The 26,135-nt window shown below is 33.5% G+C and overlaps 1 long non-coding RNA gene across 3 annotated transcripts; it reads right to left on the reverse strand.

Moving 5' to 3' along the window:
* Positions 1–14,856: 14,856 nt before the first annotated feature.
* Positions 14,857–25,719, reverse strand: LOC129290681 (uncharacterized). 3 transcript variants are annotated; one of them, XR_008588502.1, is made up of 5 exons: positions 25,326–25,719; positions 25,168–25,219; positions 23,713–23,818; positions 20,019–20,070; positions 14,857–15,157 (listed from the first exon to the last, which is right to left on the reverse strand). It is a non-coding gene; the product is annotated as an uncharacterized LOC129290681 (long non-coding RNA). The 3 variants fall into 3 exon arrangements; XR_008588503.1 differs by lacking the exon at positions 25,168–25,219; XR_008588501.1 differs by lacking the exons at positions 25,168–25,219; positions 25,326–25,719 and having other exon boundaries at positions 23,713–24,096.
* Positions 25,720–26,135: the final 416 nt, after the last annotated feature.

Consider the following 26,135-nt stretch of genomic DNA (forward strand, 5'->3'; position numbering starts at 1 on the left):
CTAAAAAATAATCCTGATTATCCTTAACCATATTCCATTAAGTATTATGACTAATTTCAATTAATGGAGAACTATATTTTACCCATTTGAGTACAGCGAATTTGATTGTTTATCAATATATGCAAGGCCCATTTGATTACAAACATTTAAAAATTTTTTTTTTTTTAAGTCCTAGTCTATCAATATAAAATATCAATGATTGCCGGACCAAAAACCTTGAAAAGTGTGTTATGATACTTTATTTATAGGGTTAAAGATAATTTTCTCCTTGATTTTTTTAAAGTGCTAGGGACCCTATACTAAAAGTGGGACAATATTTCTTGTAAATAATATTTTTAGGAGAAAAATCATCCTTCCTTCATATATTGTCCTACTCTTCAGTATAGGATAAGCAATGCTTCTAAAAAAAAGTTTATACGAAAAAATTGTATTTAATCCCTATTATATAATATATATATATATATAGCCAATTTAATAGTTTATTGGCATGCATACATGCATGCATCAGAATATCTATCAATATAAAATTTGAATGGTTGCCGGACTAAAAACCTTGAAAAGTGTATCATGATACTTTATTTATAAAGTTAAAGATTATTTTTCTCTTGATTTTTTTAAAGCGCTAGGCATTCTATACTTGTAGGTGGGACAATATTTCCCGTAAACAATATTTTAGGAGAGAAATTATCTTTCTCTCATATATTGTCCCACCTTTTAGTATAAGGTAAGCAGTGCTTCTAAAAAAAAGTTTAAATTAAAAAAAATGTATTCAACCCCTATGATAAATATATATATATATATATATAGCCAATTTGATAGTTTATTGGCATGCATACATACATGCATCCAAATATATAATTCTTGTTTTTCGTCGTTCAATATAAAAGATGAATGATTGACGGACCAAAAACAATGAAAAGTGTGTTATGATACTTTACTTATGTTGATGACGCACATCTACAACGATGTTTTATATTATATATTAATGAATCAATGTTTTGATAAGTTTTCTTCTATTAGAATTATATGGTTTTCAATACTTTTTGTGTTACAAAAATTATAGTGTTATAGGGCTCGTATACCTAGATCGTAGCTCTCCCAATGTAATCTCCCCCCCCGCCTCCATTAACTAAATTCAAAAGTTTGATCCTGACTAAGGATAATTAAGTGCATTTCACACGATTCAACCACCATTAATTAGTCTTATATTTTATCATAGGTTTAATTTTCAAATGGTTATTTTTCCCCGTTGAAGATTTATTTTGCAAATAGATATTTAATTATTTTTTAATAAATTAACAGCAGTATAAAGTAATAATTTTTTATTGCTTATAGGTATATTTCTATTGGAAGTATTCCTATTCAAAGAACAGTTGGGTACTAAATATAGACATCCCTCCTAGTAAGGATTTGAACTTTGATTCATCATGTTGTGATAAAATTAAGTAATATTACTTGAAATGACTAAACTTACCACAATTAGCTAAATCCCCTACCATGGTACACTAAAAAAAAAAAGGCTTTTTGCGGTGACTTTTAGTGGCGACAAAAAAAGTCATCGCCAAAGTTTGACTTTAGGTGGTGACAATTAAAAGTCGTCATTAAAAGTGAACATTTGGCAGCGACATTGTCATGCCGCTAAAAGTTGCCACCGAAGGTTTACTTTTAGCAGCAACATTGTCGCCACCAAAGGCCCCTTTTTAGTGATGATATTTAATTGTTGTTGCTAAAAATCACTTTTAGCGACAACAAACTGTCTCCGCCAAAAGTTTTTTGATAAAAAATAATTAAAAAATTTTAAAAATTTATGTAATTATTTTTAACAGTGACAAACCGTAGCTGCCAAAAAGTATTTTCATAAAAAATAATTAAAAATTAAAAAAAAAATTATATAATTACGTTTAGCGGCGACAAACCGTCGCCGTCAAAAGTATTTTTATAAAAAAATAATTAAAAAAATTAAAAATAATTATATAATTATTTTGTCGTCATCAAAAGAAATTTTATAAAAAAATAATTAAAAAATCAAAAATATAATATATATGATTACTTTTAGTGGTGACAAATAGTTACCGCTAAAAGTATTTTCGTAAAAAATAATTTAAAAACTAAAAAATTTTTATAAATACTTTTAGTGGCAAAATTTGTTGCCATTTATATATAGAATGAGAAATAAATAATATTGAAATGTTAAAGTTATACATAAGCATTAGAATGTTAAAGTTATACATAAGCATTAGAATGTTAAAGTTATATAGATATTGTAAGATACAAATGGCATTACAGACTACTTGACACATTAAGCACTTGATATTTGGCTTGATATACAAATGATATCTACTTCATTTGCTGAGATTTACTTTTCACTACCACAGGATTATTTAAATAAGATGCTCCATATTTGGTAGTTATTTAAAATAAGCAACAAATAAAATAGGTAGAGAATACTTGACGGCTTTTTGAATTAGGGATGAATTATGTATAAACTTATTAAAGTTTGTTTATTTTAAATTGTAAAGTTATTGAAAAGTATTCTTTATTAACTTTAGATTGACTCTGTTAAAGAATCTTTAATGGAAGTCTAAACTAATTTAGATCAAGTCAAGACAAGATTCATTCTATTTTGATTATGAAATATCCACTTAGATTTTTAACTTGGAGTTTTTTTATGTTTAGCATCTACTTTGAGTTTATCACATGTCCACTCATTTCCTATCTTAAAGATAATAAAGAATAATTATGCAAAATGAATGTTAACAAAATTTATATGATTAAAATAAATTTTTATTAAAATATTTTTAAGATAATTGAAAATTGTAGATAAAAATTATTTTTAATAAAAGAAGGGAAAGCATTTAACTTGGGAGAAGATAAAAGTTTAATAATTTATTTATTAATTCTTGAGAAAAATATGGAAAAAAAGTAACAGATATTTATCATAAACTAATATCATACATACTTATAAATAAATTATATACTTAATTATTTTCATTTAAAAAATAAAAATAAAATTTAAAAATTAGTAAAAATGTTTATAATAAAATTATTAAATATTTAAAAAATATTTCATTTTAAGTTCATTTTCCTAACAAAATGATATTTTATTAAAAATATAATATATATACACTCAGAAATTATTTTAACATATTAATAAATGAAAATAAAATAAAATATTTATGTATATATTTCTAATAATATATTATTTGATATAAGTGTATGTAGTTAAATAATATATATTTAATTTCGCATATAATAATTACAGGTGCACTTTAGCTCAACTGACATCTATATTTGTCGTCACCAAAAACTATTAGTAACAAGACTTTTGGTGACGACCCTTTGGTGGTGAAAAGTCACCGTTAAAAACATTTAGCGGTGACTTTTTATTGCTGTCAAAAGTCATTTTTTTTGTAGTGGTAGAAAACATACTACCGTAGTAGAAAGGAAAATACTTAATACATTCATGGTAAAAAATAGCAACTAGCTCTACCATGATATTAGAACAAACCTGATCTTCTAAAATTAGCTCTACTATAGTAGAAAAGTTTTCAATCAAGCAAAGAGCTACCATATTAGAAAAGGCTAAAACATATTCCATCAACAATATTTGAGTTTTCCACTTCTACTATGATTGGAAAGGATCAAACATATATAACATAGACATACATTCATGCGTTAGTCCCTGTCATGCAACTCAACAAGCTTATCCAAAACAGATATATCACACAAACCTATATAGGCTCTTCCTACTCTAACATGCTTGCAAGTACCTAGGCAAAGCTCTGCTTTTCTAACAATCAAGTAGGTAATCCCAAGGAACATTGAAAAAATAGAATAAACCAAATTAATACAATTTGTACTTTGGTAAAATCCCCTAGTCACCGTGGCACTCAGAGGCTAAATCATCCTTAGAATACTATAGAAATATCTCTAACAAGTAAGTAACAAATCCAATGCAGAAGAAATAAAAGTAAAACTAAATATGCATATCCTATAGGTGGTATATAATCCACCAGGAACCATACTTACGAAGCCTGGTTCCCCAACATTAGTCCCCTTCTTTCAGCTTTATTTGAATTCCCTAAAAAATATTAGGAAAGGGGGGTGAGATAGGATGTCTTAGTAACCATGAATAACGTTATCATATCCATGGTCGGTAAACAGCCCAGCTTAGTGGGTTTTTGTAAAAGTTTCTAAGAGGGGGTGAATTGGGCTAGTTAAAAATATAGACAATATGTAAATTAAAGAGATAGAGTAGGAATGATATTACCAAAGATTCTAAGAGTGAGAGAGAGAGAGAAGCTTGTATAAGTATTTATCCTGGTTCAACTCTAACTACTTGAGGCTACATTCATGTTGGAAATTGTGCCCTAGGGCCAATCATTGTATTATGTACATTGTTATTTAATGAATTTCTCTTTGTTATCATATCAATTGCATATTCACTATGATAACTATATCCTTAGACAAGCTATAGTGATTGTCTTAAAAATCCCAAATTAGTTATCTATGAAGGATCATAGATGAAACAAGATGAGTATGACTTTGATTAATTATAGAAATACAAATTAAAGTCATAGAAACTTGAAAGAGTATAAGGTGCTGAACCGACCTGCTATAAGAAAGCTACATGATACAAGTCATAAGCTTATCTTATAGGGTTAGTGTGCAAAGTCATAGGTTAGGGTGTATTTGGTCCTTAAATTGGCCTTGGTCTCTCAAAACAATTTCCCTCCCAAGGAGGGATTTCATGGCAATTTTCCCTAAAATTATCCATATTTTTGTTTGCTAGATCATTATATCCTATTGGATGAACATGTATATTTTCTCTTGATTGTTATAAAAAATTCATAAACGCGCGTGCTACAGTATAGACTTTTTAAATCAAATAAAAATCCTTTTTATATCAGTTGCTTCTCCCTTATCTGATATACTTGTTCACTTGAAATTAATAATCATAGGGTGAGAATAAAAGTCCTAGTAACATCACAGATTCGAGTTGCAAACTATGCTTCTAGTGCTTCTCCTTTCCATCCTACTATTTCACAACCAAGAACTCATAAAGTAGCTCCTTTACCCAACTAAAATCACAATAAAACCTTCCATTACCTGGAACCACAAAAATGCCACTTTCAAATTTTAATCATCATGTATGATAGATGTTGAAGATGATCATGTCAACATCTTGTCAATTTCAAATGTCCAATTAGCAAAACATCAGCCTATCTATGGAAAGTAGAGTCTGCTATTTTATGGAGTTTCAGCAATTTAAAGCAGCTCATCTATCTTCGAACTTCAATGATGATGTTGAAATTGACTCGAGGGCGTATCATGTATAATCTAGGGACGATAAAATGGAATTGACTTCTCCATTCTATAATTCCTCTTTAAATGTCATTACCCTTCCTTCAATTCCATAACATCCCCATAAAGTCTATATAACCCCCCATCTAGTTTAATTACGTTGTCTGAAATTAATTCCATAACATTAGTGTAAATAGGGGTCCTCTCTTGTATGGAAGACACATCACTTAGAATAAAAGAATAATTTTTTTTATCAAAGTGAAGAGAGGGTTCATATATAAATTTAAAATTTAAAATATTTTTATTTAATTTTTTTATTTGGGTAGTATAAAAATTGTTCATATAGCATTAGCAAACAAATCACCAGTTTAATTACAACTATCATGCCAAAATAAAAGATGTCATTCTTTAAGGCATTAAACTAGCTACAAATGTGACATGGACACCCACTTGGTGGTGAAAAAGAAAGAAAGAAAAGAAAATTAAAGAACAAAGAAGAACTTGCAAGTTAACAAGAATGACAACAAAAATTTGGGCTAGAGAAATATAGCATTGAGAATGTGGAAAGAAAAAGAAAAGAAAATTAAAGAATAAAGAAGAATATGCAAGTTAACAAGAATGACAACAAAAATTTAGGCTAAAGAAATATAGCATTGAGAATGTGGAACTAAAGGTTTAAACCATGAATTGCATCGGCCATAGTCCGAAGCTAATGATTGAGGACACAATGATGAACTTGAAGAATTGTGAGGCTACAATGATTAAGGAAGATTGACGACACAATAGATGGAAAACAATGATACATGGGAGATGAAGGGCAACTTTATGAATGATTGGAGACATCTATGAGGACTTGCAATGGTAATTGACAAGATCGATGAAGCTAAAAACAAAGAAGAGAACTATATAGATTTATCGCTTACTAAATAGAAATGACACTAGGGGCAAGGGTAGTTGAATTTTAGATTTGGGTCTTTTAAAATAAAAGGTTAGGGTTCTCATTTGCAATAACTAGGTTAGAGTTGATTATTTGAAATTCTAAAAAATTATAATAAAAAATTTTACTTGGTTAAATCTAAGTCCCTAAATTTTTATTTACCTTAGTAATGGACTTGTCCTAGGTAATTCATATCCAAAATTCAAATACCGCTTAATCTAAACAATACCTCATAAATTTTTAGGAATCAACATACATTGTTGTCTCCTCACAGTGCTTAAGAATATGTGTATTTTGTAACATCTTGATTTCCTAATTTTGAAACTAATTACTAGTTGAGGGTAAATTAATAATTAGTGAGTGATTCAGATTTTAGGAGACAATTTGGTGTTTTGACTCTTTGAAGTGTTGAATGAATAGATGTGAGTGCAAGGATTGCATTTTGAAGTAAAGCGTGTGCATGCGATGAGGATTTTCCTTACTATGCCATGCGTCGTGGCACAAGCTACCTGTACCGTGGTGCCCAACATAGAAAATGAGATAATAAGTACGTGGAAGCTCATAAGTTCTAAGGAGAAAAGGAAGAGAAGCATGAAGAAGAGAGGTAGAGGAACCTAAGGTCTATTAGGGCATCAAATCTTGAAAGCTTGGGAGACATTTCCAACTGATAACTTATCAAGTAAATTTCATACCACCCTTAGCTTCGATTCTACCCTAATTTGTCTTAATATAAGTTATAGAGAAATTGAATTGAAAAGTTTTAAGGGGTTTGTTTCTTACCTTTTGGTAATGGAAAGTGTAAAGTCCTAACTTAATCCAGACTTTACCATTCTCAATCACACAATCAATAATACAATCACAAACTTACCTCATAGATATAAATGAAGGTACTGCTTCCTCATACTCTCCTCCATCTCCCACATTGCGTCACTAGGAGCCATTCTTCTCAAAAATACCTTAACCAATTGGATAGTCTTGTTATGTAACTATTTTTCTTTGACATCTATTATCCGTTCTGGTTCAGTACGAGAAGTAAGATTCTCTTGAAGTTCTATTTTCTCAGGCTCAATCACATGTGACGGATCTGATTAACACTTCTTCAATTGTGACACATGAAACACGTCATGTATCCCAAATAATGGCAGAGGTAAAGTGATCATATACGTTACAAGACCTACTCTACTCAGAATCTGATATGATCCCATATATTGAGTGTTAGTTTCTTAGCCCTTATAGATCTACCAATGCTAGCCAATGGCAAAACTTTAAGAAACATATGATCTCTCACTTTAAATTCCAATGGTCAATGCTATAAAGTCTTAACTCAATCCGGGCTTTACCATTCTAAATCACACAATCAAAAAATAAAAATCAGAGTAATAGCCCTTTATTTATTTTCAAATCATAGGATCCTGACTTTTTAAAACATTTATTCAAATAAAAGGGCTAGCGGAAGCACAAATACATTTATAAGACTCAACAAGACACAACATCTTAATCCTGAAAAAGGGCTATGCGCTACAGCTTATACCACATATGCCGTGACATGTCGTACAGAGTAATGTGCTTTATTTCTGTCTGTGCCATGTACTACAGAGTTGCATACTATGTGCCATGGTGCTATCATATGATAGCTCGGAAGATGAACTTCTGTCACGTGCCATTTCCACATCCAACATCTGATTTGAGTGATTCAAGTGGTCACACGAAGCTTACAACATATACTAGTTAATGGAACAAGTTTGGACTTGATCTGACAGTCTAATCTAAAATTAGGCATTTGAGTGCAAAAAGTCACTTTTTCTTTAAAAACTTACACCCTAAGTGATCAATTCTCGTTTGTTGTCCCATTACACCATTTTGAATCTTGAACCAAGTTCAAAAGGACCACATACACCTGATTGACACTACTAATCACATATATCATATCATTTCCTTAAATTGACTTCTCAATGTCACATTACACACTCATGGACTTATATGAGGAATACAAACAATCACATATACATAACTAGGCCCTTTCCACTTTCAACCCTTTGACTCTTACATATAGGGCTCCACCTTACTATATGATTGGGAATCACAATATACTTGATTCTTCTAAATGGGGTTCTACCTCACCATTTGTGTCAAGTTTTCACATATATACACAATTCACATTCAACACATAATCATCACATCAATTCACATATAAACAAGTGAAACGAGTTGCATGTAACATACATTTGCTTGAATGGCATTTAGGCCTACCCACATACCCTTTACTGGGGCACCCTCAGCAAGATGCAAAATCATATACATATACAAGGAAGGTTTCATAATACAATTCATATACAAACTTATTCATGCATCTTAGTTGGTAACTCAAACTCTATATACAACTTTATACATTCATTTATACATATGGTAGTCAAACTACTACCAAATGAGGCTACTCTTTCCTCGCTACCTTTCTTGGCCTTCTCATGCTCTCTTTACTTGTGTTCAAAAGTAACGAAGTAAGATATACGTCCCAATAACTCAGAGGTAACCCTAATTATCGGTTAGTAAGCAAAAATCATAAATAAGAGATAAAGTAGCATGTGTTTCAATCAAAGTAATATTATATGTCTATACAAGATTATCAATCTTATCATGCTCATGCAATGCATTCTTGGTTCCACTAGTAGAGTAATCTCTACGCTCAGACCAAGACTTGCAGTCACAAGGAACAAGGCCTACCATATCACTGCTCAAACTAGTTAATCCACTTTGTATATGAGAGGTCTCCTAGGTTCGTTATGGCAGAGTTAAACTCTTTACCCTCAAAGTACAACTCAACTCTTTTACATACTTTACTGGTCTTATCCAGTAATCCAGAAGGTTTAGACACTTTAACAACATAAGGTAACTTATGCACAAGCAAATTGAACTTCTCTACACAATCATGCGATACAAATGACTGGGTAGCTCTCAAGTCAAATAAAGCCTCAACCCTTTGCTCGCAGATAAAAATTATACCTGTGATCAAATTCAGCACTATCTAAGCCTCTTCTTGAGAAATAGTGTAGACTCAACCTAGCATTACTGACTATTGCTCAGAAGCTCCCCCTCAATTCTTGGGATAATCCTTTACAAAATGGCCTATGCCACCACAGATATATTATGCCCAACACCTTCTAGGATGACTTTGCCTATAAATCGCACACACAAGTAAGCATGCAATGTTCACACAAGATGTAGAGATAGTAACAGTCTAACTCACCTGCTATGAAGCTATAGAATCTATAGCCCATTAACCTTCTACCTTAGCTAATGATTCCTTGAGACTATGATCTTCTACTGAACATCCTCCTACCCAAGGATCTAAAACCACTGGTACCAAAACAACCTCTCTTGAATGTTCCTCTAGTCGGGCCTAATGGAGTGGAAAATCACACAAAGCTATCTCTTCTCTTCTTAACATCTACTTCTCAGCCTCACCTCGTAGTTATTCGAAGTCAATTACAAGTTTCCTTATATGTAGCTTCTCACAATAAGGTAATCTGCCTTCTATACTCTAGGCACATCTTTTTAATCAAACTCTTGGCTCTCCATTTACTATCATCTTTCTCATGTAGGTAAGTCACAAACTTGGAAAGCTGGTTGAACTTCCTCATAAATGATTCCTCATCTAAATCTCCCTATTAAAAAGCATAGAACTCAACTTCTTTCTCATCTCTAAATGTTGCAGGGAAGTGATAGTTAAACAATCTCTCTCTAAATTGCTCCTAACTAAGCTGACTACTATTAAAGGGTCTTACTGGATGCTACCAATGCTTGGCATCCTCAATCAATTGTACTATGGCCAACACCACTTTCTGCTCAGAGGAACATGGAGTAACATTAAAAATTGTCTCCATCCTCTCTATCCAGTTCTCCGCATCTCCCTCTCTCATACTGCCATTAAAGGTTGGCAGATTTAGCTATGATAAAAAGGTTCTCAAAAGTTAAATTAGAGCTTTGAAACTAGTTTGAAGTTGAACGAAAGAGCTTTAAACCTGTAAGCTCAATTTGGTACTAAGAGAGAGAGAGATTTTAAGGTAAAAATTTAATTTGAGTGAAATAACACATGTTGAGCTAGTGTAAAGTAGTAATCGAGTAGTAACAGACTTAGATCAAATGACTAAAATGTGCCAAATATGTTCAGATTGGCAAATCAAACGTGTGAGTTAAGAAAGGAAGCTTGTGATAAGATATTGTGGTAGTAGAAATCCACAGGTAACCTTTCTTATGATGGAAGGGTGGAGGTAACCGAATAACTTCCTTTGTTTGACTATTTGTTATGACTGTGTGTGAGTATGCTATGTAGTGCATAAAATGGTTTTCAACTAAGCATGATTTATGACATTATGTGAATATTGCATGAGATGACTTTTGACTAGATAAAAGGATTGAAAAATGTGATTTTATATAGTTTGTATATACATACATACATACATACATATATATATATATATATATTTGTGTGTATGTTATGTATGAGAAAACATGTAAAGTGGTAATGAGGAACCTTGAATGGTTCAAAAAGTATGATCGTAGGGGTGGGAGTTCACTCGAGTGGAGAAGTGGTCATAAGATCATATAATATATTCTCCTTAGTGCTCGATGGGGTATGGTATTGGAGAATTATACCTCCTTAGTGCCTTTTAAGGTGTGGTGTTGGAGAAGATCTCCTTAATGCTTGTTGAGGTATAATGTTGGAGATATCAGACTCTTTATTATCTGTGTGATACGGTATTGGAGTCAATGACACCCTATTATGTGTACTGGGGGAAAACATAATCTGAAAGTGAGATAGAACACCTTTAGCTGAGTGATTCTACCACTAAAGGTGAGCTCAAGGCTAATGAGAGTATACATTGGTCTAAGGTGAACCTATAATTTTGTGTCGGGATGATCTAGAGGTTCGGTCGGTGATGATCATGCTATGTAAGGCAATATGTTCTATATATTGTATAAGTGGATAAAAGTGCGAAAACAAGTGTAAAAGTGATGAAATGTTTAATATGAGTGTAGTTTGAAATGAAATAGGTGTTATGTTATATAAAATTGTATATTATGCTTTACTTTCATATTGTTATATGGGATAATCAATAGGAGTGAGTTATTTCGTTACTGAGATTTTTATCTCACCCTTGTGGTTACATTTTACATGACAGAGCAGGGCAAGGAAAGAGAATCTAGACCGACTCGAGTTGTTGAAGCCATATGAACTTAGAGTTTGTGTAATGAATTGAGAACTTAGGTATATGTGTAAATATGACTTGCCATAGGACTGCACGCATGTTTTGAGTAGTGACTTTGTGGAATCTTACCCCAATTGTGTGTATACATGGTGAAATGAATCAAGGGCTAAATATTTGTGTGTGTATATGTTGATTTATTATACATGTTGGTGAATCTTAAGCCCAAGTGAGAAATTATGATGAAATGAGTAATTTGGGGCTAAGATTGTATTGTGAATATGCTATGGACATGATTTTATGTGGATGTGTTCAGAAACTGGCCAAGAGGGCCAAGATGTGTAAAAATATGCTTAATTGTAAACGTGAAAATTGGCCATTAAAGGGTCAAATTAAGATATATGTGTATAATTGTGATATGTTGTGGTTAATTAGGTGTAATAGGTCCTTTTAGACTTGATTCAAAGCCTTGTGTGGTATAATGAGAGAAAGGGATCGATTTGAGTTCTTGGGTGTGCAAAATTTTCAAAAAAAAGTGACTTTTTATTAAATTTTGAATTTCTTAATCTCATGATTAGTGGCTAATTAAGGGAAATGGTAATTAGTATGGGATTAGAGATTTGGATGATTACTTAATGTTTTGACTTATTGGTGTATTGTATGAATAGATATGGGTGATAGGAGTGCATTTCGGATTGAAGCAAGTGCGCATGGTGAGAATAAATCTCACTGTTGGCGCATTGGTCAAACTGAAAGGCATAACTAAAAATTCATAATGACCATACCTAGTTCTGAAAGCTGTCTTGGGTACATCCACTGCACTAACTTTCAACTGATGATACCCTGACCTTAAATCAATCTTAGAAAAAATTGAGGCACTAGCCGATTGATCTAAAAGATCATCTATCCTTGGTAGAGGATACTTGTTCTTTATAGTTACCTTGTTCAGTTGCTGGTAATCGATGCACAGTCGTAAACTGCCTTCTTTCTCGCAAATAATATCGGTGATCCCCAAGGTGATACACTTGGTCTGATGAATCCTTTTTCTAGCAAATCTTCAATCTGGTTCTTTAATTCAGCTAATTCAGATGGTGACATTCTATAAGGAGCCTTTGATATCGGTTTGGTTCTAGGAACCAATTCAATTGAGAACTTAACTTCCCTTTCAGGAGGTAATCCGGTCATTTCTTCTGAAAATACCTTTGGGAACTCACTTACTACCCCAATCTTCTCAATTCCACAATCATACACCGTGCTGGCTATAAAGAATACCATGTAGGCATCACAACCTTGCTGAATCAACTTCGTAGCACTCACTACTAATAGAAACTTAGGTTGCTCTGAAGATTCTATAGCTGCGCACAACACTGGTAAGGAAACTACTCTTTTGGCATAATCAAGCATAGCATTATTTACTACTAGCCAATCCATGCCAATTATCATATCTATTCCTCTCATAGGAATACAAATCAGATCGATCTTGGAAACTTTTTTCTCAAATTGAATCTCCACATTCTGACAAGCTTGACTTGTAATATTAGATGATTTAGAAGGTGTCGTCACTTTAATGAGCATAGACAATTCTTTTAAAGATAATTCCAATCTATCCACAAATTTCTTAGACACAAAAGAATGGGTGGCACCAGAATCAAACAATGCTTTTACTTTGTGACCATTTATAGAAATCATACCTCTAATCAGATTCAGAGATGCTCTGGCCTCTTCTTGTGTAATTGCAAATACATAGCCAGGAACCACTGATCTCTGCTCAGTCCCCTCAACTCTGCCCTCTAGGTATTACTTCACCATATGACCTAATTTACCACACTTGTAACAAGCCCAACATCTTCCTGAATGAGATTTGCTGCATATGTTGCATTGGGGCATCCTTCCAGTACTCAATGTCGAAGTTGGAACATTCGACGCTTGCCTCAAAGACTATAGAGGCCTAATTCTTACACCTCCACCCCTCTGTATTGATCTTCTATGCATAGGTCCAGACTGCGATCCTCGACTAAAACCTTTTCTTATAGAAGAACTGGAACTACTTACACTGAACCCAGTCCTCTTTGAGATTCCACCAGTCGGACCCATAGGAGATGAAAATCTTCCCATACTATCTTATCTCCTTTCAATATCTGCCTATCTACCATGCCTAGCTGCTACCCTCAGCTTGTGGCACATTTCCTTATACATCATCACATCAAGCAGTAATATCTGTTGCCTATACTCGGGTCTCATCTTTTCAAGTAATCCTCAGCTTTCCACTTCGAGTCATTACTATGTTGGAGATATGTAGAATAAGCCGATAAATCATTAAATCTTCTTATAAATTCTTCATCGTCCAGGTCTCCCTGCTTGAAAGCATGAAATTCCTCTTCTTTCTTAGTTCTGAATGAAACTGGAAAGTGTTGATTAAAGAACATTCTCTTGAATTCATCCCAGTTCAAACGAACACCACCAGTTGGTCTCACAGATTCCTACCATCTCTTAGTAGCACTAACCAACTGCATCGTGGCCAAGATAAATTTCTATTCTGAAGTACAGATCACCACCTCAAAGATGGTTTCCATTCATTCTATCCATAATTCTGCTTTACCTTCCCTCATACTTCCATCAAATGTTGGCAGATTGAACAAACAAATATCTTCCAAGCATGATCAATAGATGGATCAGTGCTAGGAATCTCTAGTCCACTACCTGAATTTTGAGATGGTCTAGGTCTACTATGCGCTTCCTGTATTGGGATATTCTGAGCTTCAACTCTCTCTTCTTGCTCTCTACCCCTTAGGATCGTGTCATGATCCCTAACATTTTATCTTATATCGACAACCATATCCTTGAGCTCTTCTAATAGCTCATCACGTCTATCCCTTTGCAGCTGAATCGGTTGAACTTCTGGCTCTAGTTCCTTCTTTATCACCTGTCTAGATACTGTGGTTCTTGCACGAGTGCCTCTCATACTGTACTATTTTCTCCCTTCCTAAGGATGAAAATGCGAAACACAAAGGGCATTAGGGAAAAAGTTGTGTAATGAATAAGATAATTTGCCATATTTCTAAATGAATGCATCAATAACAATCAGGTCTCAAAAATTGAGAGACTGATACCAAAATGTAACCTCCTCTCATATATCTACTTAATATAAGAGAAGATTATGGTGTTACCACTACCTTAACTCATCATAATCACACTCATATATCGAAATTTGACCCTTCTACGACCAATTTTCACAATTTATTAATTTCACAAACTATGCCATTTTTTAGCATAACATAGCCCACTTGGTTACTTCTCAACTCATACATATGCAATTCTATTCATAATATAATCTTAGCCCCCAAGTTACTCATTTCATCATAATTTTAGCTTTTGACTTAAGATTTATCCATCATAATCAAAATACAATCTTAGCTGCTAAATTACACATTTCCTCATAATTTGTCCTTTGGCTTAAGATTCACCAACACACAACCATTGCCTCCTAAATATACTCAAATCAAAGCCCCTTTGTCTCAAATAACACATATACACATAATTTGGGCTTGATTTTACAAAAACTCAATTCAATACATGCATGCAACCTATGGCAACTCATATACACTTATATATACAATATTTCGATTCGGTTTATTACACAACCTTAGAGTACATGGCTTCTTAACTCAAGCTGGTCCAAACTCTCTTCCCTTGGCCTGCTCACTTCCCAGTCCTGTAAACATGTAACCACGGGGGTGAGATAAAAATCTCAGTAATAGAATAACTCACTCCTATTTCCTATCACATGCAATAATATGAAAGTAAACATAGTATACCATTAAAACCTCATAAAGTAGTATTTACATCACATCACATTTCATATTTCACTTTTCATCAATCCCGAAGGATTCCATGCTATCTTAAGATATTTCATCATATTATAAAATACTAGTATGATCTCTACCAACCAATCCTCTAAATTACCCTGACATAAAACCATAGGCTCATTTGAGACCAATGTACACTCTCATTAGTCTTGAGCTCACCTGCAGTGGTAGAATCATCAGGCCAAAGATGTTCTAACGTACAATACAGACTATGGTTTTCCCCTAATACATACAATAGGGCGTCGTTGACTCCCACCCATATCACAAAGATACTAAGGAATCTCTCATCTCCAACACAGTATCTTAATAGGCACTCAAGAGATCTTCTCTAACATAGCACCTTTCAAGGCACTAAGGAGAATTATTTCCAACACTGTACCCTAACAGGGTACTAAGAAAACCTTGTTATATGGTCATTATCATCCCCTATACTCGGGTGAACTCCCACCACTTAGATCATGTTTTCTCGAGCCATTTAAAGTTCCCTTTTCACAATTTACTTTTTCTTATACATAACACACACACACACACACACACACACACACATATATATATCACTTTACATTACAAAACAAAATTTCAATGCTCATTTCAACCAAAATTCATTTTACACACACAATCACTCAATGCCACAAAACATGCTTAATTCAAAACTAGTTCATGCATTACATAGCATACTAGCATACAGTTACAATAAACAGTCAAACAAAAGAAGTTATTCAGTTACCTCAACCCTTCTGTCACTAGAAAGGTTACCCGTAGATTTTTACTATCGTACAAGCTTATCTCAAGCTTCCTTTCTCTACTCAATCGCCCAATATGCCAATTTGAACACATTTAGCACATTTTAGTCATTTAGCCTATTTTGACCAAAAACTCATTTGTACTATTTAGGGCTATATTCATCCATAAACTCTTTTTCATTTATCTATCTAAGTCCATAACTACCTAATTACTACTTTATATCACCTCAACCAGTCTTATTTCACTCAAGATAGATTTTGCTCTAACTTTCTCTCTCTAAAGACCCAAAATTGAGCCTCTGGGCTCAAAGCTCTACCGTTCAGCTCTAAACTAGTCACAAAGCTCTAATTTAACTTTCAATTACCTTTTTATTACTATTGGGAAAGAATTAAACCCCTCAAATTTCACCGATTCAATTTCCCTATAACTCATGTTCAGAGAAATTTGTGCAGAATGGAATGTAAGAGTTATACGTAGCTTACCTGGCAAGTTACCGATCTGAATCACCTTCCACCACTTTAAAATGACTTAACCTATCTTCTCAGCCCTTCTCCTCTCTATGTTTTGTGTGTTTCTCAAATTCTCTCCTCTAAAATTTTTTGAAATTCACGACTTATGAAGGTAAATTCTGGTCCATGTGCCGCGGCACACGAAGCACGAGCCGCGGCGCATGGCACAGTGAGACTTCTTCTCACCACGCCTACTTGCTTTGACCTGAAACACACTCCTATCACCCATATCTGTTCATACAACACATAAACTAGTCAAAATACTAATTAGTCCTCTGAATCTCTAATCCCACTTTAATTTCCACTTCACCCTTGATTTACCTCTAAACTTAGGATTAAGAAATTCAGGATGTTATATAGGGCAAGCAATTTCAGAGTAGTGGAAGGTGCTTCTAATTGATAACTTATCAGGTAAGCTACGTATAACTCTTACCATCTATTATACACAAATTTCTCTGAAAATGAGTTATAGGGAGATTGAATCGGTGGAATTTGAGGGGTTTGATTCTTACCTAATAGTAATAAAAAGGTTCTCAAAAGTTAAATTAGAGCTTTGTGACTAGTTTAAAGCTGAATAGTAGAGCTTTCAACTCATAGGCTCAATTTGACCTTAGAGAGAGTTGTAGGGAAAAATTTTAATTTTAGTAAAATAAGACTGGTTGAGGTGATATGAAGTAGTAATTGGGTAGTAATGGACTTATAATAGATAAATGGAAAAGAGTTTACGGATGAATATAGCCTTAAGTAATAAAAATGAGTTTTTGGTCAAAATGGACCAAATTACTAAAATGTGCCAAATGTGTTTAGATTGGCATATTGGACTTGTGAGTAGAGAAAGGAAGCTTGAGATAAGCTATTGCAATAATTGAAATCCATGGGTAACCTTTCTAGTGACAGAAAGGTTAAGATAACCGAATAACTTTCTTTGTTTGACTATTTATTGTAACTGTATGTTAGTATGCTATGTAGTGCATGAAATGGTTTTAAGCTGAGCATGTTTTATAGCATTATGTGATTATTGTGAGAAATGGCTTTTGGTTGAAATAAAGCATTAAAATGTATGATTTCAAATGGAATGTATTATATATATATATGCTATGTTTAAGAAATAAGTAAAATGGTAAATGGAAACCTTAAATGGTTTGGAAAGCATGATCATAGGGGTAGGAGTTCACCTAAGTAGAGGAGATGATAAAGACTATATGGCAAGGTTTCCTTAGTATCCAATAGGGTGTGGTGTTGGAAACAATTCTCCTTAGTATCTTGTAAGGTACGATGTTGGAGAAGATTTCCTTAGTGCCCATTGAGGTACAGTGTTGGAGATGAGAGACTTCTTAGTGTCTTTGTGATATGCTGTTAGAGTCAACAATGCCCCATTGTGTGTATTAGGGAAAACCATAGTCCGTATGTGGGTTAAGACATCTTTGGCCGAATGATTCTACCACTGTAGGTAAGCTCAAGGCCAATAAGAGTGTACATTAGTCTAAAGTGAGCTTATGGTTTCGTGTCGGGGTAATTTAGAGGTTTAATTGGTAGTGATCATGCTGTAATATGTTATATGATGCTATGTGTAATGTTCACCTTGACATTACCAAAATTCACCACACAATCACAACAAATAATCATAATTAGGAGTAAAGATTGCTCCTAAGCTCACATTATCTATATAAGGGTTAAAACTAATAATTTTTTAGAAATAATTTTGAAAAATTTAGGATCCCATAAAAACCCTTTAAATTTGTAGTTTGAGCTCAAACTTAATGATTTATAAAGGTATTGGAAGCATGGAAAAGTTTTGGGAAGCAAAACACTTCAAAACAGGGCCAAAAATGTCATTTTTGAGTATTTTGGTCCATGCGCTGCAACATGTGGCACAAAAAGGCAAGTTTGCTCACTGTATCGTGTGCCACGGCTTGAGCAAAATGAGCCGTGGCACATGTGTCCATGACAGTGCTGTCATGATAGCTTTTCTAGACGAACTTCAAACGCATGTCATTTTCGCATCTAATATTCGATTGGAGTAATTCAAGTGCCCACACAAAGCTTATTCAATAAGCTAACTAATAGTAAAGTTTTGTTACGATCTAACACCGTATGATAATTTTAGATACTCAGATGCAAAATTCAGTTTTTAAAGCGATTTTCAAGCATCCAAGTACCCAAAACTCAAAACTTATACTATTAACCTATTTTGAGGCTTGAACCAAGTCCAATGGACCAAAATACACTTGATTGGGCATTCATATACACAAAAACATATCAAATACAAAATTTGGCCACTTAATCCCCTTTTCACCCAATATGGCCAAAATACAAAATTAATACCATATATACTATTTGGCCTCTATTACCACATTATACACTACATATACATTGTCACCACATTGTCAAACATTCCTTGCACTTATATTAGTATTTTAGCCCATCACGACAAAAATTGCCACATATTCACATCATATATTATATTGGGCTAAAACACAAAATAACATAGTATGAAACAAGTGCAACCAATCAAAATGATATGCATTCCTAGTTGGCAACATATAATATCATCCATATAAGTTTATGTACACGACTCAAAATAAAATCAAGCTTTACAATGAGAATGTAGCAAGTATGCTAGCCCTTGCCCGATTCCTTCCCTTGCTCAATCTCAGTGGTAGAACCAGTAAAATGATAACCACGGGGTGAGATAAAAATCTCAGTAACTAAGATAATCTACATTATTGATTAACATGCCAAGTTATAAATAAGCCTTAAATCAAGTAAAATAAACACACAATATAAAATCACTGTAAGTTACATGCATGATCCCTAACCATCCGGTCCTCCAATACTCCCGACCAAATCGGTAGGCTATTTCACAGAACCAAACCACATGTATGGTCCCCAAGCTCACTATCCATGGTAAGATTACCCAACCAAGGTGTCCTAAACCACTTCTGAACTACTGGTTCCCCCTATTACAAGTAATTAGGGTGTCGTTACTCCAACACCGTATCCTACGGATGCTAAGGAACATATTCTCCAACTCTGCACCTTTTTAGGTACTAAGGAGAGTAAGTCTCCAACACCACACTCATTTTCGGGTACTAAGGAGAGTAAGTGCTGTACCTGGCATCCTGAGGTACTAGCAGTGCCATATGGACTTAATCTTCCCTACTCTACTAGGGTGACCTCCCACCCTATAATATGCCATATTTCACTACATATCTCCACTTGACCATGCATAAACAACTTTCTAAACAAATATAACAAATCTTACCATTTACTTCAAAAATATAGAATTTCACATACCAATACTTCACTCGTTTTCTAAATAGTTAAAATTTACAAAATGTATACATATATACACAACAAATCATAAAAAAGCAACTTGAGAATAACTTATATAAGGTAATAAATAATACAAATTATCTAGTTACCTCAATCCTTTTGTTACTAAAAGGGTTACCTGTGGTACTAAATCTCTTCTTGTGTCAAGGCAAATCTTCCCACACCATAATCTGCATCAACAAGTACTATATGTTAATTTTGAATTAACACAAGCACTATTAGCTACCAATAACCTCCCAATTCTCCTACTTCTCACTCATATTCTCAACAAAGAGGCTTGTTAAGATTACAATTTGCTCGCACAATCCCTTTAAGCCTTCCTCTAACTCTATCACAATATAACACTTAATATCTCAACTTATCACACTTCAAAACTCCATGATCAAGTTAAGGCTTGATCCAAATTTCACCAAACAATAAAGTAGCTTCATATTACCACATATCCAAGATTAATAAACTTAAATGAAACCTTTAGAGTCAATAAAAACCTTCAAAACATAGACTCATAGCTTAATCCATTCAGAGCAAATTCTCCCACTTTTAAATCCCATGGAAAATGAGATGAAAAGGTAGAGGAGAAAGGTAGGAAACCTACTTAAGAGTTTGAAGGCTTAAATTATCTTTAAAATTCTCCTAAAATGATGCCCTAGAAGTGGTTAAAGCTTGCCCCTTCGTGTTCGAGGTTTTTCACCACAAAAACTGTCATTTTCTAATGATTTTTGAAAATTTAAGTTGCCTGCTGTGCCGTGCGCTGCAATGCATGCCACACAAGCCACGGCTTACAACACAGTGAGTAAAATGTCAATTTTGCTCCCCTCGATGCCACCCGACTTGATCCAATGTCCATCCTAACTCAATTTAGAGCCAAATATGACCTAAAAAGCCAATTAGCAACCCAAAAATTAATTAATCATATTTTTTTAACTAATTTATTCCTTAATTAGTCAATTTTTCTAGATTTGAAGTTTTTGAATGTTACACTATGATGCTATGAGATGTTGTGGAATGATATATGTGAAAGTGATAAAAAGGAAATGGATATGTGTTATGTGATATAAATGTTATTTTAATGAGATTTGAATGGTATAATATGCTTTACTTCTATATTGTTGCATGTGATAGTCAATAGGAGTGAGTTATTTTGTTACTAAAATTTTTATCTCACTCCTATGGTTACACGTTTATAGGGCCGGGTAGTGATCAAGGCAAGGGAAGAAAGTCTAGACTGGCTTGAGTTGTGGAAGCTGTGTGACTCTAGAGTTTGTGTAATGAACTAAGAATTCTTGTGTTTATGTGTAAATGAGTTTCCATAGGATTGCAAGCATGAATTGAATAGAGATTTTGTGAAATCTAGCCTGATTGTGTGTATATGTATTGAATTAAAATAAGGGGGCTATGATTTGAATGTTTGTGATTGAATTGGTTGTTTGTGTGAGTGAATTTTAAGCCTAAGGGAGAAATTATAATGAAATGAGAAACTTGGAGCTAAGATTATATATTAAATGTGCTATCCATATGAATGTGTTGAGAAATGGCCAAGTGAGCCAAGTTCTACTAAGAGATGGCAAAGTTTGTGAAATTGTGAAAATGTGGAAATTGATCATAGAAGGGTCAAATTTTGATATAGGTGTATGATTGAGATAAATTATAGTTAGTTAGTTGTATTAGGTCCTTTTGAACTTGATTCAAGGCCTTCTATGGTCTAATGAGAAAAAGGGATCGATTTGAGTGCTTGGGTGCGCAATTTTTTTAGAAAAAGTGACTTTTTACACTTGGGTGTCTAAATTTTCATCAGACCATTAGATCGTGTCCAAACCTATCTCATTAGTTAGCTTATGAGTTAAACTATATATGGGCACTTAAATCACTCTAATTGAATGTCGTATATGAAAATGGACATGCCAAAAGTTTGTCATTTTTGCTATTAAAATGACAATAGAAAATTGGATAGGCATGCCACAGCACATGGTGTCACATGCTGCAGTGCATGACATAAAAAAGTTGAGCGTGTGGCTTTATGCCACATGTTGTGGCATACGTACTACACGTCACGATGCATGGACCAAATCCTAACCTTATTTTATGATGAAAATGCATGCAATTGAGATAGGAATGTTGGTGGGTTATATCCACTATGTATTAGAGTAATGTGCAAATTATTTCTATTGTGTTTTTCTTTGATGAATTATGATTTTGTGAAACGAGTCTTGGGCTCAAGCTTTTCAAATAAAACATTTGTTTACTGATTGTTTTGTGAATGATGTGGTAACACTGTAATCTTCTCCTATATTAAGTGGATATAAGAGGAGGTTATATTTTTGTATTAGTTTCTTGAGTTTTGAAACCTGATTATGATTGTTGCATTCATTTAGAGATATGGCAACTTATACTTGTTCATTACTTGACTCTTTCTCTGATATCCTTTGTGTTTCATATTTTCTTCCTTAGAAGGGGAGAAAATAGTACATTATGAGAGGCGCTCAAGCTAGAATGGTGGTGTCTAGATGGATTATAGAGGAGGAGCAAGAGCCAAAAGTCCAACCAGTTTAGCTGCAAAGAGATAGACATGATGTGCTACTAGAAGAGCTCAGGGATATGGTTGTTAACATAAGGCAGACTGTAAGTGATCATGACACGTTCCTAAGGGGTAAAGAGCAAGGAGAGAGAGTTGAAGCTCAAAATATCCCAATGCATGAGGAAGCACATAGTAGACTTAAATCGTCTCAAGGTTCGGGTAGCAGGCTAAAAATTCCTGGCACTAATCCATTTATTGATTGTGCTTGAAAGATATTTATTCAGTTCAACCTGCCAACATTTGATGGAAGTATGAGAAAGGGTAAAGTAGAATTGTGGATCGAGCGAATGGAAACTATATTTTAGGTGGTAATTTATACCTCAGAGCAAGAAGTTATTGTAACCTCCTTGATACTAAACCATAAAGTCTCCCTTACTAACCATGCTTGACTCTAAATCATGGCAACCTAAGGTTTAACCCTCAACGATTACCAAATTGTAAAGTTTTATAAAAGGAATTTCTGAAAATTCTTTCAAAGGAATCCCAATTTCAACAATTCAAATCTCAAACATTATTTAAATCAGAGTTTTGACAGTAAAGCGGAAGCTAAGAAATTAATTGGGACCCAAAATAATGAGTTTTAAACCTCAAAAATAGATTTTGTGTAAAAAGTGTCACGCATGCCGTGGCTTACGGCATGTGTGCCATGGCGCATTACACAAAATTTGATAGCATCAGTGCTATCATTTGAGAGCATGGGAAGCAAACTTCCAATGCATCCCAAATCTCCATCCAATATCCAATTAAGGTGGTTTTGGTGTCTACACGAAGCTTTCTCCTATCTCAAGCTAATGGTAATAGTTTCATACTCAAACTCATTTTCTATAAAAAGTTGGACACCAAAATCTATTATGACCACTTTTTCACAAAATTTCAAAAATGGAGTGTCTCAACTCAATCACACGTGCCAATAGCTCACATTAACCATCCGACCGCACTCAATGGACTCTTGCAGACTCGTGCAACGCATCACACACAATTAAAAACACTTATCTCATAAAATCACCACTCAACCCCGATTTTCACAAAATATAAAGGGGAAGGAAATGTTGCACAAAACCATCAATTTCATTTCAAATTTCTCAAAACACATATGTTCCTACTTGCACAAGTATTTTGGCCCTATCCATAGGTTCACAACCAAAACTTACTAACCCAGGGCATAAAATACACTAGTTAGACACAAATCATGCAAGTAGTGCATAAATCATGTCAAATAATTCTAGTTGGAAATTACCTTAATAAATGCACATGAAAGCAATAAAAGAGAGGCATATAGAGGATTACTCCACAATCTTAAGCCTTTGTATGTTTTCCCCAACTCGAATCCGATGAACTAGGTCCTGAAAATATTGAGAATTGAGGGGTGAGAAAAATCACTCAGTAACCGAGTTTTACTTAACCCATATAGTTGCATATTAATTATAAATAGATACAATTAGGCAAATAAGCAAAGATAACACATAACACTCGGCCACAGTTCATAAAACTAACAACCATGTGATTGGGCTTGCCGTAAAACACTTTATCATATTATTTTGCAAAACATAACACAGGGTTGTAAAAATAACAACCATACACTCTTAAGGAGCTACCGAGCCAAGGTAAAGTCACTCACTTATGTAATTCGGTTTCCTCCAATACTAGCAACCATAGGGTGTGGTACCCCTAATCTAGCCTCCTCATGAACCGATGAAGACTAGTTTGGTTCAAGTCCCTCATAAAATAAGTAGGACAGTCCCAAATTAACCATGGGACAAGGACAACCCCTCGATTCCAACGGTTGGTGCTAAGGCTAGTTGCCGATTCTAACGATCACTACCAATACTATGTGGATTTTCAACCAATCTACTTCTCTCCCTAGGCAAACTCTTGCCAATGATCATGCTATGCACATTTCTCACATAATATGCACTTTAATAATCAATTCATAATACATGAAGTCACATGACTCAAATATTTCACAATTCAACACATAATTCATCACAATTCTCCACCTACAGTAATAAATCACAATCAATTTTGTAAAACAACAAGGGTGGCATAATTAAGGATTTCTTTCCAAAAGCCATTTCACAAATCTAATACTTTGCCAATATGCATCATTAATTTAATTCATAATTCACATTTCACAAACACAGTTAACATTCAACTATAAAGACTAAGTTTTCCTCGGTTACCTTAAACCTTTAAGAGGTCAAAGGTTTACCTCTCACTATACAAACTTTCTAAAGTTTTAATAAGCTCTAATGGTGCCAAAAATGAACTTCACTATATCCATACCACAAGAATTTCATCATTGTTTAACTCTTGAAGCTTTGTCAATATAACTTCATATACTCTATTTTTACCAACTCATAATCACTACCCATTCATACCCAATGGGCTTATTAAGTTCTATTAATGCATCTTATCATTAATAACACCTCAAACCATTATTAATGTACATAAACCTCTCCTAACTACCTCATAAATATCAATTTTTGGATAATAAATTCTCCTATGGACCAACCACTTCCAAAATCATTGATATAGTATTCCAATATCTTAAACAACTTCTATTATACTTATTTTAACCAATGGAATCAGACCCATACTCCTGTGGATCAAAAATCCATCTTCCAACTCAAACCCTACCATAAATCATCATAAATGAGGGAGAGAAACAAAGAATGAGGCACCATAAACTTACCTTAGGTCTTTGGGAGCTTCAAAATGCCAACAATGAAAGCCAAGGCTGTGCCCTAGCATGTTGGATTGGGAGGCACAGTGGAAGATTAAAATTTTAAAGTCCTTATCTTGATATGGATCGAATGAGCTCGTTTAAGTCAAGGTGGATAGAAGAGTTACCTTTTAATTCTTTAAACAATGGCGCACATTCTCTTCAAGAGTTTAGATCTCAGGAGCTGATAACGTAGATCTGCTTCCTTTACTGACATCCACACGAACAACTCTCTAACTCGAATAGTGTGCTAGCACTCCAAGCGTCTGTTCTTCTTTAAATGTTATTTTTCCTTTCTATAGGGTGTTTCGTGACTCTCAAAGTGTTTTTGCCATCAGAACTTTTCTAACTCTCTCATCCTTCATAAAGAATGTCCCTATCTATATATGGTATATAGATAAGGGTTTTCATCTTCCACTTAAAAGGCCCACGAAAATATAATTAAATTTATCTCATAAATTTAACCATGATATCACATCTAATTTAAATTTATCTTATAAATTCAAATTATCAAACTGACATGATATTCTCTCATATCATGTTAGTTATTAAATTTAATCTATCATATAAAATTAAATTTAAAACTAACATAATATAATATAATATAATATATATCACATATACATATTATATTATATATATACAAATATATATATACATATTATTATATATATTTAATTTTATATATCATATATATATGTCTAATATATATACACACACGTACATATGAATATCTATATATATATATTTATTTCAAATATATATATATATATAAAATTATATTTTATATTTTATATTTTATATAAATATATATAAATATTTATCAAATAAATATTCAAATATATATATATATATATAAAATTCATTTACCCTATATTACATTCATTAAATCTAGACATATTCCATATTCAATGAACTTAGACATTTTAGTTCGAGTT

This window comes from Prosopis cineraria, unplaced genomic scaffold (assembly GCF_029017545.1).
Source record: "Prosopis cineraria cultivar Desert tree isolate PC_DT_omini unplaced genomic scaffold, ASM2901754v1 PC13, whole genome shotgun sequence".
Classification (NCBI taxonomy): domain Eukaryota; kingdom Viridiplantae; phylum Streptophyta; class Magnoliopsida; order Fabales; family Fabaceae; genus Prosopis; species Prosopis cineraria.